Source organism: Hetaerina americana, unplaced genomic scaffold (assembly GCF_022747635.1).
Source record: "Hetaerina americana unplaced genomic scaffold, ioHetAmer1.1.p SCAF_2, whole genome shotgun sequence".
In the NCBI taxonomy this organism is placed as follows: Eukaryota; Metazoa; Arthropoda; class Insecta; order Odonata; family Calopterygidae; genus Hetaerina; species Hetaerina americana.
Window position 1 is genome coordinate 59,931,361 of NW_027286763.1, and position 15,959 is coordinate 59,947,319.

A 15,959-nucleotide genomic window follows, 5' to 3' on the forward strand; every position below is an offset into this window, starting at 1 on the left:
AAGTTCCACCGTAAGTTTCCGACCGACGGACACTTGAGAAAGTTTATTCAGACACAACCAGCACTAGCATTTTTGTGAAGAGCCCTTTTAGATAGCGCGAAAGACATTAATCTGAGAGTAAGGGAGTGTGCATGGTATAATGAAAGAAGAGATAGGAGAAGGAGCATTGAGAGAGAGAGACAATGAAAGGGAGGTCATAGTCATAAAAGAAGGAAAATAGAAGATCAGGGCGTACAGATACAATGAGGATTCTCACGATAGTGTTTTGCCATCATGGCTAAAATATAGAACCTCCCAAGGGCATGGATTGAAATATTTGAACTATTCTTTTTGGATAAGGTTGCGATCTTATACAGCACCTCATATTATATTCCTTTATAAATGTCCGACGATGTGATATTTTTGTCACGGCTTCTTCACTCAGCGCCTGATCTTTATAACTCATACAGAAGGTACCATCAAATAGTAATCTGTGGAGTAGTAATCGAATGATGGATCACTTCCTATGAGGCTTTCTGGCTCGCTAGGTTCTTAGAAGCCAGAATATGCGCGTTTTCAGCTGAATCATGCTTTTCAAAACTATAGAGTCAATTATACGTTAAATCAAGTGACGAGAGCATTTATAGGTGAAATATAAAATATGAAATATCCTGTAGACATTTCATGTTTCCGTGAAATAAAAACCCAACAATTTTCAAACCATCTTGGATGATCTCTTAACCAACGATGGATTTTTTGTCATGTCATGGACTAAGATAGAAATACATAAACTAATACGTTAAGACGCGTCTGTGAAAAGAAGTTAATATTATGAATTATTTAACCATTGTTAAAATTGGTATTGGTATATATTCCATAAGTTTGGGTTAGCACAGGTATTTATTCGTAGGGTATTACCATGTCAACAATTTGATGACTTATCACGTGGACCATTCATCGTTATCTATTCGCACATTTTCCAAAGTCATTTCCAAAGTCGGAATCATCTGTAAGATTATTAAAATATTTTCTTTGACAAATGCCATGACCATCTTATTTTTTACGTATATACTTACTATCATGTGTGTTTCAATATCTCCAAATTTCTCTGCTTTTTTCTCAGATTACGATGTGAATTCTTTAATCGATTTTTTGATCGATACTTTTCTAACAGCCAGAGAATGATTAATTTTTTAATTATTTCAGCTTTTCCGACTGAAAAAAATGTAGACATTTCACACATCGCGACTTACTAGATCCGAAAATAATATCTGGCATTCAATAGTCACATACATGCTCCCATTCCATTGAGTTTGATGAACTAATTTTCTCGAGAAATGTATAATTACCTCAGAACTTGGAGGAGACAAGAGGGTAAGGATAAAATGTCTGGAGGATGTATTCATGTGGCAGATGCTTTGTAAATTTTTATTTAGAATGTTTTTAGTTTTTAAAGTTTAAGATGTGTTATAATAACAGTAATTAGTAGAGATGACGAAACTATAACCTCATCTCCATCGATAGGGATACATTTTCACTTGGGGCAGGATGTAATGTAGGGATCGGGGGGGGGGGAGAGTGAAGAGAAACCTAGCGTTGCCATTGGCCAACTCTTAAAGAAAGGCACAAAGAGGCTCACCATCCGGCGGACGGGGAACTGCACTTGAAGTGCTTTCCTCAGAACACCAAGGCTAAGGCTACCGCTGTTAAAATTCGTCACCGCCGGGTCCTCGGCGTGGGAAGCCAGTACTTAGCCACCGCGCCAATCTGATCCCCCTAGAATAATCCGTGGAGACACAAACCGACAATATTATACAACCAAAATCACTAATATTTCGTAGAGGTCGTTGAGAGAAGTCTCAATACGAGAATATGATAAGATAACTAGGCCTACTGGTATATACACTAGGGACTAGATAAATATATTTAGTAAAAAGTAACTTGACGTTTTGCTAGTAAGATGATCATTGCTGGATATTCGAGAAATTTGGTATTTGGCTGAGGCGAGTAATGTTTTTGGTTTGTTTTTAAAAGTCTTTTGTACACTTAGTATATATAAGTACAATCAGTACGCTGTTATTAGATAAGAATGAGTTCATATGGATAATGTTATCTGTGATATTTTATCCTTTAATATTATTCATTTGGAGTGGCAAAAGAAAACCCTTATTTTATCTTTAGCAAGAATGATTGTGAAGGAAATTGTTTTCATTCTTTCTCCGTGACTTGAAATGGTGATACTCTGAAAGGCAATTTCAAGAGAATAATGCTATGGTAATTTCTGAAGTACCGCAAGAAAAAGAATTTCGAATGCTGTTTCAAAGTATGTAAAATTAAGTGCGTAGAAAAGTTAATTTTTTTATCATCACAATTTATAATTCACATTCTCATTATCATGCTCTACTGAGCGATGATATTGTGACGAATCTGAAAATAAGGGATTTTGGGCAAACAATTTATTACGTATCTTTTTTTTCTTTTTAAAGGAGGGTCAATGAAATAGTACCTTAAAATTTCTCTATGAAATTCGGTAATAGGTTCCCTCTATATGTACCCATAAATAAGCATTTGTACTCATTTCATTTGCACGTCACCATTCATGATAAAAATGCCAAAGAATATAGGGGGATGATTATCAATGGCAGGTTAACGGAAGCTGCATGAGTTAATCTATCCAACAAGCTGTGAGAGTTGTGTAGGCACTCCAGATCACCTGCTATGGAGACCCCACCTCTCGACTCTGCAGCTTCAGGCACATTGATACCCTGAAAGTGGGGAAACATTTGTGGAGCTTGGTAATTGAGAAACTTAGCTATTGAAGAGCCCGGGGTCTCCTCACTAGGTGTACCAGCCAGGTGACCTAGGAAAAATCGGTTTGACCGGGCCTGTGGCAATTGGAAGAGAACCCGAATGAGATATTGCAAGGGATAGATGAAAAGTGGAGAGCGGGGACAAGCGGGAGGGGGCAAGGGCATAGCGGTAGCCCTTTCCCGCCGAAAGCTTTCGCGAAGAGGAGCCTCGACGGCGGACGTCAGTGCGATGGTGGAGGAAAGGGTGTTTTGGTGCTCAGAAAGAGGGGGTCGAGGCAAAGGATGATCGGCGTCCGATGCGAGGAGCGGTGCAGAGGGACCGCCTGGTTCTTCGTGGGCGAAGTGTGTCTGTGTTTGCGCGCGCGCGTGTGTGTGGGTGGGTTGGATGGCGGCGGCTTCAACGGCCCCGTGGAGTGGGCATGGCGTAAAGGGAGAGGTTGGAGAGGGGAAGAGTGAGGGGGAGGGATGAAAGGAGGGGGCGCGAGCCAGTGTCCTGCAGAAGAGCCGAAAAGAGTCGTGTTGGTCGGTGAAGAAGAGGGGAAAGAGGGTGGAAAGGGTTTTTTTCTAGGGGATGGGGAGGAGGGTTTGCGAATGAAGCATTTGGTGTGGGGGGCGGGAGAGGTGAGCCTGGAGGGGACGGCGGAGTGTCCAGGGCGTGCTTTTGAGGGGCGAGAAGGGCGAAAAGGGCGGTGGAGAGGGCAGAATGTGGATGGAAGGGGGTGGGGATGGCAAGAGATCCTAAAGGGGTGAGCCCTCTCGCCCAATGGTATACGGCGCCGGATGTGACGTGAGTCCATGACGTCATAACTCTTTCCCACCCTCCAGATAAAACCCTCTCCCCTCGATTTCACGTCTTCCTTCTCCTCCGCCACCCCCTCTCCACTCTATAGCCCGCCCCCTCTACCCCCCACCAACGGCTCCCCCCGCCCGCCCCAATAGCACACCCCTCTCCACGTCCACCGGGGTCAAACTTGCCTCCGCCTCCTCACTTCAAACGAACAACCTCCCCACCTTAAAGCAACCCCTTCCCTCTCTCTAAAAAGGCCTTTCCAGCCAACCCTCTCCCCCCCTTCCTCCCGAGCCGATAAACAGATTCTCCCCCCCCACCCCTTGCCGAAAATCTCCTACTCCCCATCTTGTTTTTATTTTATTTCGCCCCCCTTTCCATCCTCCCCCACCTTTCCCACCCACCCTGCATCTTTGGTATTTTTTTTCGAAACCCTCCTCACTCTTCTCTCCCTTCTATTTCCTTCTGCCCTTCGGGCCAAGACGAAGCCTCCGGCCCCCCGAAGGTACCTAAACTTCCAGCCCGAAATCCTTTCCAAAAAGACAACCTCCACCACTGCCGCAAGAGCGAGCGGGAGAACGCCGCCTTCCCTCTCTCTCTTCCTCTCGCGCTCCCGCTATGCCGGTCTCTGCTGTTTCGTCTCTGCGTTACGGTGGTGCGCTGCCGTCGCCTTCCGTCCGCCGACTTCTCTCCCCCGGCGCGCCATCCAACCCCAGGGCGGGCGGGAGACCAGCTCTCACAGCGCGCGGCACCGTTCCATTTCAACTCACCTCGACCACTCTCCGGCCTTTCCCCTTCTAAGAACAGACGCGCACGACCCCACGCCGTTGCTGCCGCCGCGTCAACTACTACTACTACCACCACCACAACCACTGCGACTGCTCCTCCGGTGCGCGACGGTCCGCTCTCTCCCCGCGGACATTCGCATACGTTTTTATAACTTCCATATCCTCCTCCCCTCCCCCCACCCTTGCCTCCCCCCTTCATTAACCACCTCCCCACTACTCCCTCCTCCCTCTCTCCACTGTCCTCCCGCACGTTTCCCTATCTCCCAGTCACACTCATTACCACATAATTCCCTCCCCTCCTCAGCCCACTCCCTTGTCCTGCCGAAAAAACTTTCAACTCCCTCGCCTCCCTCTTCCTCTCTCCCTAGCGTCACTCCGCGTGCGAAGCGGGCCCCCTTCCGTTACACCCTTCTCTCTCTTCCCTCACTCCCACTGCGGTCACTCTTCCCTGTAATACCTCTTCTCTTTACCTCGCTCCTGCGTCGAAGCGTGTTATAGACCGGCACTGCGTCGTCTCGTGCGAAACTGTTCGGGGGCAAGTCTTCAGTCACACTGAGATGGCAGAGCATCCTTATTGCGTGGCGTGGTGTTGGCTGACATCTAGCAGACTGGCGAGGAGGGCTCGAGGAAAAAAAAGTGTGCGACTTATTTTTTATTTAAGGGGGCAAGGAAAGGTGGGGTCGGAGGGGAGTCGAAAGGAGGAGGTAGAGGAGGTAGGTTTTAGGCCTGGAGGAGGAGGTGGAGTAGAGGTGGAGGGAGGGAGGGAGGAGGAAGGGGCGAGGAGCAGCGATGGGGAGAGGGAGTCCAAAGATGTACAGAGCTTGTACGCAACGCACGTAAGGAAGGAGACGGGTTGGGGAAGGGTTGCTGGCGAGAGGAGGGGAGGGGTAGAGGTGGTTTGTGTACATGGGTGGTGGAGGGCACAAGGGACATGAGGAAAGTGTAATGCTAGGGGTTGGGGGGGGGGATTGGGGGTGCGTGGGTGTCCCTCAAATTTTGAATTGAAGGAGGAAGTCGGCTACGTGGAGGAAGAAGTTGGTTCTTTTTGGGTGCGGGAGATGAAGTATGTGTTTATGGAAAGGGAGGAGAACTAAAATAGTCGGTTAAGGCATTTATATGGAAGAGGAGATGGGGGAATTGCGACGGGAAGGGATTCGATGGGTAATGTACGTCCGAAATGGCGGTCAAAGAGGAGAGACGTTTGAGTAGAATCATTCGACCGACGCCCCCACTCCTCCCACTCCCCTCAAACGCCTTCCCTCCTGTCTTTTTCCGCGTTCGACCCGCGCGGCGATTCCTTCCTTACCCGGCGTCGACTTCGCTGCGTGAAGTATGCACCGAACTTCTCTCCATTCATTCCTACCGTTGAGAGCGCCGTGTGCAATTTTACCCACCCCCGCGCGAACCCTTTCCTATTTCCCACATAGCAACTCGTCCTCCCCGTCTATCTCTCTCTTTCTCACTCTTTTGACTCCTCCTTGTCGCCTCGTTTCTCTTTTCCTACGTTCCTTCTTTCGAGTTTATCTACCTCATTCTCTCCTCCTCTTTCTCCCCCCCCAACCCCGCCCCTTACTCCCACGCCATCTTCGTCTCGTGTTTATCACCTCGCCACTCGCCGGTATTGTGCGGCCGTGTGACTTGTAGTGTGCTTCGTTTTAACCCCAATTGGACTCCGTTGTGCTACGGCTCCTTAAATGTGACTTAGGGGGCGACCTCGGAAGAAAAAAATAAACCCCAAAGTGATGAGATTGTGTCTCTCTTCGAGTGAGTGAGTGTCGACGGCGTCGTCTTCATGCTCCTCTTCGTCGTGTCGCTGGTTTTCTTCCTTCGGCCCTCGCGAGTTTTTCGTTCCTTCTCTCCGTCTTTTTTCTCCTCTTTCATCGCGCCAATACTTCCCATCGTGGATCCGGCGCGCTGCCCATGGCTTTTTTTTCGAGGTTGGTCAGCGCATTGAGCCGGTCGGACACCATCTTCCGATTTATACCTCTTTGAATGAAAGGCATAAAAAAAGGACTATTTAGTTTCAAGCAGGTACGTGGAATGAATTAGTACGTGGAATGTTTTTTTGGCGATGCCATAGTTGTGTTTGTATTTAGATTGTTCCATATCCAGAGCGGGAAACAATACTAATTGACCTGCGAAAGAAGTAGAATATTGCAATTACATTAATACCTTTCTATTACCTTAGCAAGTAGATGTGAGCATCAGCTCTAAAACTTTGTTTATATCGATTAGGCGTTTCGATGTTTTCCGATTTGGACCATATTTATCTTTGCAGTTTTTGTATCGGCTAACCCTATAGCACACCTTGCGTTATTAAAAATAGTACCGACCGCAGCTATTATTTAAGCTAATATTTGTATCGTTAATTTTGAAGCGTAGGCAAATATAATTTCATCAGTCTACACATTGAAAGTTTTATGCGCTTTGAGCAGCTAGGTAATTCTGATGATCATTCATAAATAACTCATGTGACACGTAAGCACTCACCCGTTAGAAAGTTTATCTGCTCATTCGAAGAATTATTAGTCTGACAGAGCTAAATCTGTTAATTTATGCAAGGTTTTCAATATCTATAGATCAGTCTGCAAGCCAGAGCTATTATTCAATATTTTATTTGGTTGGTGGTAGCAAATTATGCCTAATCTAGAATTTTTTGTAAATTTGGCGGTGAAGGTGATATGTTAACTCAACTGGAAATGGGAGAATAATATTTACAGAAGAGCAGAAATATGGCGGGATTTAATGAAATCCGCTTATAGCACCATCTGCTTGCGAATAGACTCCCTAGAAGATTAGAAAATGGCCGAAATCGCGTGAATGAGAACGAGATAAACGCTTTTCTCTTTCAACTTTGGCACTTTTCATTGTGAATATCAGTTTACATTCTATCCACAGAAGTTTTATTTGTAAACATTTTCCAGAGATTCGGCCATTCTCATACCATACTTTCGTGTTCATATTTATTTGGCGCCACGTACCGTTGGTGAATCAGCGAAGGACGGGATCTGCGAGTTGCCCCGCATCCGGCTGGGTATCGGCCGCGGTACTCCCGGAGCGCGTTCGCGCTTTTTCCGTTAGAGTTGACCTCCGCGGTAACAATATCTTTTGGGGACCGGGCTTGCGTTCAACGTAGCTCATGAAATTTTCGGGCAATAACGTAAAAAAATTATCATTATGAAACCCATTTTTCGCACAATAGTTTAGATGCTAGAGGCCCGTTCTTTTTTGTCATTTCAGGCGCCACCGCAAACGTTTCGTAGGTTTAGAGGGCCCGACCGGCAAAATGTTCACTTCGGCATTGAGAAGGTTATAAAGAAAGGGTAACCCGATTCGTTTGCATATTGTTGTTATGTGTAAAATATTTAAAGTGCCAATAGGATGTTATAAGATTTGATGAGAGACAATAAGAGCTATCTAAAAAACTTTCTATCGCGTGCGTTCACGCTTGCAGTCACTCAGGTAAACGCAATTTAGCCTTATTATATTTTCACTTATGCATACATGTATGGTATTTTCAGCCTTGAATGATATACAGGATAATTTAACGCCAACTAATAGATATAGGGGTATTTTTTTCCATTAACATGAGAATTAAGTGACAACTACATCTCGAGGTCACTCTCACAATCCCACCCCTTAAAAACATTTCCTCACCATGCCACATCAGTAGTTGGAGCCTCCATATTTATGCGATGTGCAGAGTATGCTCATAGATGATGATGACAAAAGCATTATAACTAAACACAATAATCATTCCACGATTCAGACCTGCAAGTAGAAGAAATATAAACTTTTAATTTTATAACCTGCAGGTCAATCTAATATTTGTGTTGTCCAAATGTTGGAATGTCTAAAAATAAAGTTGCATAATATTATTTCTAAAGTTATTCTCATTTCTTACGTGTTTATTTAGACCAGGCAAAATTGCATATTTTCTTGAGGAAAGATGTATTGAAGTCTTAAAAGGGGAGTTTATGGAACAAAATTTAGTAGAAGTATCAATTAAAATAAGTGCCATGATTGCCAATGACAGGCGTTAATCTTTCATGGCCTTAACTTGCCATTTTTTAAAAAATCTGAACGCATGTGGGCTTTAGAGGTATGGTATTATGATAATGATTAATCATTATGTAAACATTAGCATTGATTGTAATATGCTCTTGAAACAAGTGTGTACCTTGAGACATATTAAACATTTACTACATATTTTAAAACATTTATATTGACTTAGTTGCATATCCACATTTAATTTTTATATTTGAATCAAAGTAAACATTTTCTAAGTTTCAAATAGGTAATTGATGAATAATATTATTGATCATAGTACACATTGAGAATATTTTAGGAAAGTAACCATCAATATGAAAAACCTCTTTTACTCTCACTATGGTCCTTTCTAAGCTTTTAAGGGATAAAATCACTTGCTTGTACAGAATAAAATCTTTCCATTCTTGGCGAGCAGAAAATAGAAACTGGACGAGACCTGATGTTGATTAATAAGTATTGAAACTTTGGTTAATCTAGTTATGGAGTTATTCCATATAAATATTTCCATAGCTCGCTGAAATAATGACTTGACGTGATGGAGCATTGAAGATACTTGAAAAATATTAATTCGGCCGCGAACCTGCGCTTCCTTGTCCTTGGTTCACAATAAGCCTGATAAATTACATCATGTAAGAAGTAGAAACCAATTTTTTTGCTACAGGCATATGCTCAAGTCTCCTCTGAAATTTCTCTGTGTTTGTTGTCAAGTCGATGGTCATGCTGTACCTACAAAAGTATTGAAATAAAATAAAGATAGTAAATGGTGCTGAATTTTTTTCGTGTGCATATTTTTAACTTGAGTAAAAAGATTACTTTGACAACTACTAGTATCAACAGAGAAAGTAGTATTTTAATTCAGTGGAGTAGTCTAAACTTAGCAACGAAAAATATGTGGGAACAGCTAGATAAAGTGAGAGTTTTTAGAAGGATGCCATGCATTTGCTAAGTCTTATTCGGATTTTAATCTTTAATAGTTTATACTTTCCTAAGTAGACTTTATTTTCCATTTATTTCAACGGCTATAGGATTAGGTAGGCTATTTATAATTTCAGACAATGTAGGAAAGTTGAAATGAAGACCATCTTTTCCGTCTATGATAGGTAATATTCACTCTTTCAATTTTTAACCATGTTTAAACTAAAAAAATATCTTGTCATCGTTTTCCTAAATACATTTTTTTCTATTCGGTCTACATAAACCTCTAAGACCAATTACTTAGAAAAATGAACGCTAAAACTTTCAAAAGATTGTTAAAATGTTTTGATAATTTCCAAAAATAGTGTAATGTAAATTTTTGACCTCACAATTGATTATTTGCTATGTTATTCGAATGAATGACGGTTTATTCAACCAGGTTGATGGTTGAGTATATGATTTCGTGAGTTTTCACGTAATTGATGAAGAAATTTCAGGAAGATACTTGATGCACCAAACTAATAGGGCTTTATTGATCTTTGGGAAACTTAATTTCACTTATAATTATTCTCACTTAATAGACCTTACCAATATTTATCGTAACAGTTTGTAGTTTTGCACACATTAAATTTTTAGAGTTGTGATTTTTTATGAATGTAATAACTTTGTAAGATGATATAGAGTTTGTTTTGAATGAAGCTGGCAAAATATACACCACAACAGAAAATCGTAAATTCGATATTCTGAAAGCTTGACCGAAAAGATTCTACTTGACTTTTGGTGAGGGTTTCAATTTCATAAATGTAACGTTGACTACCCCATTCATTAGAAATTAAAAATTGAATAGTATAATGGGCAAAAACATTGAATCAGAAGCTGTCCTTCAACATTTTTCCTTTGGATTATCAGTTTACTAAATTCCATTTTTAACGTTTTAGTGATCTCGAACGACTATCGTTCAAATTATTCTCAGGATATTTTGCATAAACTTTATAATTTCTTGTAAGCAGTCTCAATATTACCATTTCCTAAATTATCTGCATACCAATTATCCATTTTCAGCAAAGACTATGCATAGAAGAGATTATCATATAGTTAAGTGATAATTTCTATTGGTTTAAAGTCGATTATATATATATATATATGTATATATATATATATATATGTATATATATATAATCGACGTTAAACCAATAGAAATTATCAATTATTACGTCGATTTATTATATATATATTATTAATTATTATAATAATTATTATTAATATAATTATTAATTATTACGTCGATTATATATATATATACCAATAGAAATTATCACTTAACTATATGATAATATCTTCTATGCATAGTCTTTGGTATATATATATATATATATATATATATATATATATATATATATATATATATATATATATATATACTACCTTGATCAAAAATTTCCCGGAATTTATTCAGAAAATTAAAAATACAAGTTTATTCATCTAAATCTATATTGTCCCCTTCAAAGTAATCCCCATCGACTGCAACACACTTATGCCAGCGCTTGATCCAATCCTCGAAACATTTTTTATATTCGGTTTTCGGTATGTCCATCAGTGCTTCCTGCGATTTTTCCATTACTTCCTCTCGGCTGCTAAAACGCGTTCCCCGTAATGGTTTTTTAACTCGATTGAACAGAAAGAAGTCACAGGGAGCCAAATCAGGTGAATTCGGTGGCTGTTGGATGGTATTTGTTGCATTTTTCGTCAAAAAATTACGAATAATGATAGCACTGTGCGACGGTGCGTTATCATGGTGCAAAATCCACGAGTTTTCTGCCCACATTTCTGGTCTCTTTCGGCGAATTGCTTCACGCAAACGTCTCATAACGCCCAAATAATACTCTTTGTTTACTGTCTGGCCTTCTGGCAAAAATTCATGATGCACTACACCGTTGTAATCCATGAAAACCGTCAGCATTGCCTTCTTTTTTGACTGAAAACGACGTGGTTTTTTTGGTCTCGGCTCATTTGGTGAACGCCATTCACTTGCCTGATGTCTGGATTGCGTGTCGTACTCATAAACCCACGTCTCGTCTCCAGTAATGATCCTTTTGATGAATGTGGGATCGGATTCAGCCTCGCAAATCATGTCTTTTGCGACGTCAACACGGTCTCTTTTTTGCATGAAATTGAGGTCTTTCGGCACCAACTTTGCTGCTACACGACGGAAACCCAAATCATTAACCACAATGTCTTGGGCGGGTCCATAGGCAATGTTCAAGTCCTCCGCTATTTCCCTGATGGTTAATTTGCGGTTATTGACCAACATTTCTTTTACTTTATCAATTTTTTCACCGACTTTCGATGTCGATGGTCTGCCACTGCGTTCATCATCTTCGATTGACTCACGACCACTTCTGAACCGCTCGTGCCACTGGTAAACGACCGTTTTTTTTAGAGAATCGTTGCCGAAACACTTTTCCAAAATTTCCAACGTCCGTGCGCCACTAAATCCGTTTTTTACGCAAAATTTAATACAAGTTCGTTGTTGCAAATTTAAATCCATTTCTGAAATTGTAAAAATCGCCAACACACACAGAGATAGATGTACTCTTGGCTACGTAACTTTTGCAAATGTCAAGTTATGACACTAAGATTTAAAGGGAATATCAACAACAGATGTACCAATTTAACAAAAAAACAGAACTCAAATCGGAACGATGGGAGCGCCACACGGTGGTTATTCCGGGAACCTTTTGATCAAGGTAGTATACATGTATATAATGTATAATGGTTGTGTAATGTAGAATGATAACATTTTTTCATGGTATTTGCTCGTTACATGCGTGTTCCCCAATGTGATTACTAAAGAGAAATTATAATTAACTATTGTGATTTCCAATACATCTGGCAATCACAATAGTTAATTATCATTTCTCTCCAAAATGGGAAGTTTCCATTAAGTTAAGTCTGAAGCTATACGTCTCGTTATTACTAGAAATGGAGCTGGGATGGATCATTTTTCTTTGCCCATCGCATGTACGGGACTCGCAACTTTTATTTTGTAGACAATTAAATTGATTGAGTGATAAAATGGCGCTGCCAAGAAATTCCAGATTTCACGTAGATTTACCTGAAAGAAACAGTGTCCTTGTCGTTACTTTAGGTTTCCCATAAAGTGTTATCTTTTTTTGGATTATATATTTTCTAAATTATATCACGTTGTAGGTCAAGCATATTTGTTAACAGGGGCATATATTTAACTCTTAGAAAGCGGTGAATGGGTGCAGAGAGGTGGACGGCTAGCTTGAGGTTACTATGAATTGATTACAGTTTGAATACCATCCGAGAAAGTGTTATCGTGTTTACAGAGAGAAAAAACAGAGAGGAAATGCCTGCATTGATACATATTTAAAGCAAAGACCTTTCCCTATTCTAGTACCTTTACCCTGTTTCGATTTTTAGCAACAGTCTTAATCTGTCTTTCGATGGTGTGTAAATGAAACACTCACGATAGCGTTTGGCTTCTTACTTCTAATGAGTCAACACCTTTTCTTATTGGACGCAAAGCATTACCGAGAACTATTCCTCCCGGTCTCCATCGTTTTGGATGCGATTGAAACCTCATGAATGGACAAGGAGAATAAATTTACTCGCATAACCTATACGGTGACCAAATATATGTAAAATAATGACGTTTAGTGCACTAACCATGGCTGGAAATCTATCGTATATACCTTTGATACATAGATCTGTACATGTTCGACCTATTCAAACTCGTGGAAGTATTTATTATGCTGTGGCACTTACGAATATAATATAATTCGGAATGAATTTTTCTTAGCACAAAACATTCAACTAGATGATGAAATAAAAATGCCGCATGTATTACATATCATGTAATAGCGGGACAGAATTTTCACGTAGAGCCTTAACAAAATCATATTACTGAATGAGCAAATCCTTTAAAATCAACAGTATAATATCTATTATTTGTAGCTCTTTGTTCGTCTACAGCTTTCTAATCTTTTTAAGTCACCACACTTTGTTTTCGGGTATTTAAACATTAGCACTTTTCCAATCTTAGTAGGCTATTATGTTTTATCTTACGTTATTTTTTAATTCTAATGCCTTCCACTATCTAAGTAACAATAGTTCCCACAGTTTATAGAGTCTAGAGTTTAATAGGCTTTGAGGTTTTTATTATGCACTTGTAGGTATGATAATGAGCTGTAGAATCATGAGACCGTTCTAATATTTATTTGAGAACATATGTTTTCTTAATGTGTTCTACTAAGCCGGAGAACCTTGAAGAAACTTCCATTTATTTTATTGCCTCTTAAAAATAGATGTAAACGTGACCGAATTATTGTGCGCAAGATAAAAGCTGAAAATTTACTTCTATTTATCAACCGAAGTACGTTTTCAGGAAGGCAATATTTAAAGCCGAACCCATTATTGTGGCAATGATGATCGTTATTTTTCCGAATGATATGTTAATAGAGCCATTTTTCTGTGAAATGTGATAATATGGAGAGTTATGATTAATAATATCTACGGAAGAATCCCAGGAAGCAGCATGGTTTCAATAATGTCTACGCTTTGCTTCTGTATCTTTGTATTTTGAGAGCAAGATGGCTCCCTTTCCTGAGAATTGAATTTTTTCTAAAATACTCTCTCCTTCTACTGCCGATTTCCACTCACATACATTAACAGTATTTCAATTCATCAGTTATGACTGTATTGGTTTTATTTCTATTCTGCAATATTCCTGCCCCTGTATCTTTCTTTATATATATTTTTGGCATTTTTTTTTATTTTAGAGAATGCTGCAACAGCCATCATGGAAATTATCTCTTCTTTCCGCTGCAGTTATCACGTCTATTACATTTACTTATGTTTGCGATTGCGCTGATGTACCTACTCTTCGTTTGAAGGGAACCAATATGTATTTTGATGTCTTATGTTTTATGTCCTAACTTGTACGCGCACAATGGCATCTTGCATGTCCTAATTTGTGACAATTGTGTGATTTATTTACGTCAAATTACTGGTTTGTTTCCGTCAGTTAAATATTTTCAGTAACTGTTAGTTATGTTCCGGGAAATAGCATAATGACACATTTTCTTATATCCCATTCATAAGCTACTCACGTATTTTCTCGTTATTGTAGGTCATATTCATCATTTGCCCGAGAAAATAATGTAATGTATGAGCGAAAAAAAGCAGCAGGCCTCGTGTCCAAAACAATTTAGACTCGCAAGAATTAGACTTTAATAATAGTACACGGAATGCTTGATTATGTGAATGAAAGCTATCTTTAAGTTAGTACCTGTTTGTCTTATGCTTACGAAGTGTGGTGAAAAAGTAAATCGAAAATTATAGAGAACTGAGAAGTGAATCTGGCTAAAAGACATGGTTAAAATGTATGCAAAAGTGAAAACGGGTCATAACTGCTAAATTTGTCATATGCTTCTTCAACTTTGGAAATATAAAATGCACCTTCATTAACTCAGGAAAAAAACTGTTATCAATTGTAATTACTAATGAAAAATGTTTGCATGAATAAGGGTTTAAAAATTAGCGTCACAATTAGGGCATGGATAACAAAATATACGCATGATTAATAAAGTTATTTCGGAAGATTTTTTTTTCAACTATAATTATCGACCTCTTTTCTTTTACACGCATGGCTAAAATTTGATATACGTACCAAAACATTTTCATGCACCAAATGTATAGAGCAAATGCAGCAACAGTTGTATTTACAGAGAATTTTAATGTCTATCGTATTACCTCATCAGCACTTTTACCCTTAACTTGCCTTCTTCTTTTTCTCCCACAAGATTAGGCCCAAATCAGTCAGTTAATTCGTTAACTCATCACTTGCTTGGCGCACAAACGTATCTGTTTTCTTTTGGTTTAAATTGTTGGGCTGCTTCTGGTAACTTCAGCAGTTAAGAGTGCATCTCCTTCCTGAATAAATATACGAATGTACTAATCCGCAAAAGGTTTCATTGTATTGATGTTAATCATAGTTTTTGAAAATTAACTTCCGTTTTGTTAGTTTTAATAATAGAAAAGGTATCTTCCTTCTCTATTTTCTTCCTTGGGCTTCCGTCAGGAACTCAATTAAGGTAGTCAAGTAGAATTTTACATAAACTTGAAGTTGATTTCTTGAGACACTACAGACAATTTTAGATGACTTCTATCGCGATTCCGTCGCCTGCTTTTGCGGGGAAAGATGTCAATACACATTATTTTCCAACGCGTTTAAGGCCCAAGACATTTTCTTCCTATTCTTATTGAATACATTCTAACAAATCATCTCACTTTAACAGTTTTATTTGAATTAAGGAGAGATCGCTGGATCACATTACGATTATGAGTCATAAACTGCTTAAAGACGTAGATTTGGGCGATACTTTAAACATCGGCGATTATTTTAATACCTCAGTTACTATCTGGCAAATTTAAATGCAGAGTGTTTTGGGAACACAATATCTTGGAGTTGGCTAATGTTACTTTGAAATGCTTCGCTCCTCTCCTAAATAATGATAATTTGTAACACATTCAAAATACCTTCTTTTTTCGAACTGTGATATGATATTATGATGATAGTAGTAAGAGAACACATAACTTTATCCT

General features: G+C 39.6%; 1 protein-coding gene across 6 annotated transcripts in view; it reads left to right on the forward strand.

The window, feature by feature from the left end:
* LOC139687525 (uncharacterized) overlaps nt 1-15,959 on the forward strand; it is a 585,660-nt gene that overhangs the window by 76,424 nt on the left and 493,277 nt on the right. The window contains exon 1 of one of the 6 annotated variants that reach the window (XM_071584721.1): nt 4,967-5,000. The exons of 1 other annotated variant lie outside the window; for it this stretch is intronic. The gene's annotated coding sequence lies outside the window, so the exon portion shown is untranslated. Of the gene's footprint in view, nt 1-4,966; nt 5,001-5,387; nt 6,396-15,959 lie in introns of those variants that run through there. 4 more of the 6 variants (XR_011700643.1, XR_011700642.1, XM_071584723.1 and 1 more) reach the window with 4 other exon arrangements.